Here is a 2267-nt window from a genome sequence, read left to right on the forward strand (position 1 = left end):
GGAGTGGCTCAAACAATGACGTGAGTGAAAAGAATTACAAAGATGAATGGAAGATGTATTCAATTAGTTGTTGAACAACTACTTACTGATGTAACTTGGAGGACTCTGCAATTGTATACTAAAAGACCATTACTTGATTTCCAAGCAACTTATTCTTGTTTCAACTAAGTGTGAAGAAATGCTCTATATAAACCAACCTCCATTCCCCCAAAGTATGAAAACTATCCGGTCTCTTTCACCAGGCCCTGCATAATTTCAATAGCACGCTGATTTTATCTTTGTTTGGGATTTATCTGATTATAATCATAGTTATCCTTTCTTTGTTTAGGAAACTAGTTAAGTTATAATCATGGATCCTGGAGGAGCAGGAGGACCACCTGGAGGGCCAGGAGAACATGGAGGACATCCACCTCCACCACCACCACATGGAGGAGGAATTTTTGGTTGCTTTAGACAATGGTGATGCTATATTTACTGTTTTTTTCTCTAATCTAACATTTTTAAAATTTTGGGTTTTGTGTATTTAGTGATTTTGATTGTCTTCAATAGTTGTTTGGTATTTAGGTTTAAGTTTTATGAACTCATGATATGGAATTATTGCTGTTGATGCAGTTTATACTATTTCTGCTGCTGCTGCGTCGTTCAGGAATGCTGTGTTTGTGTTCACGACTGCTCTTCATGTATTCATGACTGCTTTTCAAGTTGTTTTATACGTGGTGGAGGGCCTCCACGCTGAACAAAACTCACATTTGTGGAAAGCTTCTTGAATCTTATATACATGGTTTCGGTCGTGCTTTTTGTTAAGCTTACCATAAATGTACGTAGAACTCAATTTGGCAGTTATATAGAAATTTGACAGTTAATTTATAGGTCTTTGTTTCTGCTGTCGAATTCCAATTGATGGGACACAGATATACCTTGAATTTCTCCTCTAGATGGAATCACCAACTTATACTTCTAATTACAAAAATGAGGGCCACGTACCCCTAATTTCTGTCTGAGGGTATTCAAATATATGCTTCGACAAATGCTTTAGGAAAATGCAATGTCAATCCTTTGTGGATATATACTCTAATCGGATTTTCTCTGAAAATATGTTTATTTCTTGAATGCATTGTCAGATCTTTTTATAAAAGGTTTATAGTACCTGTATTGCCATACATGATAAGAATGAATTCATCATACATCACTTGAGTGTACAGTACAATGACGCAACAATGTGCATAGCTTCTACAAGTCTAAGATGAAGACATAGATTCTCATTTTTTTTCGGGTTAAATCAAGAGACAAATCATTCTCCTAAGAAACCTGCACTTTCACTCCTATAATTCAAATAGCCAGCCTAATCAAGATCACTATACTTCTTTAAAAGGAAGTCATTGTCCTTTTTGTACCACAAGCTATAGTTCAAGGTTTCTTTCAGTATTTGAATATTCTTTTAACAACCTTGTCATGGGACAGCTTAAGATTAGTTTGAAATAAGGAAATTAAATATATTGTATGCATAATATCTAGTTTAAAAGTAGTTAAATATAGAGAGCACCCAATCATTGATCAATAGAGTGTCTGATCTGCTTTGAGAGATTTATCATCTTTCTTACATATGCAAACTAGTAGCTATGGGAGTATTTACTAGCTTAGAATACTCTATATCAGACATTATATATATATATATATATATATATATATATACTTGGTTTGGCAAATAATCATACTAGTATCTAATTAAGCAATTTGTAGTTCAAGGAAGAAAGAGAATTCACTATTTATTGACATCTCAAATTCTTTCCACATTTCTTTAAAATCAAGGTAAACTTTAAGAAACCTCCCTTGAAAAAAAGATATAAATTATTGGCAAATCTTACATTATTTTGAAAAATCAAATTATTTTTATTGTTGAATCTCTCAATTTTTTTAAATTTTTTTTAAAATATTATTTACATTGGCAATTATTTTGAAATCATAATTTTTGAGTAAAATATATTTGCAAATCTCAATAATAATAGGAAGTTCACTAATCATCATGGAATATTACAAATCAAAATTGAACATGCTTTATCTCATGAAAATTCTGAGGATAACTTCATTAAATTTTAAATAAATAGTGAAAACTAAATATTGGTTAAATATTCCTAAAATAAATAATAACACTTAACTATGCATTATTAAACTAACCTTATGAGTACCCTATTCAATCTATTCTCTATATGTAGCAAATTTAAAAATTTATTCAAAAAATTGTTCAAAATACCTTGTTAGTCCCCTTG

The 2267-nt window shown here is 31.2% G+C and overlaps 1 long non-coding RNA gene across 1 annotated transcript; it reads left to right on the plus strand.

Annotated features, from left to right (window-relative positions):
• The first annotated feature begins 204 nt into the window (after positions 1-204).
• LOC149546210 (uncharacterized) lies at positions 205-1110 on the plus strand. Its single transcript, XR_016353665.1, has 2 exons — positions 205-459; positions 613-1110. It is a non-coding gene; the product is annotated as an uncharacterized LOC149546210 (long non-coding RNA).
• Positions 1111-2267: the final 1157 nt, after the last annotated feature.

The sequence above is a fragment of the Cupressus sempervirens genome, chromosome 7, assembly GCF_028749045.1.
Source record: "Cupressus sempervirens isolate cs-2001-9-10 chromosome 7, ASM2874904v1, whole genome shotgun sequence".
NCBI classification, from domain to species: Eukaryota; Viridiplantae; Streptophyta; class Pinopsida; order Cupressales; family Cupressaceae; genus Cupressus; species Cupressus sempervirens.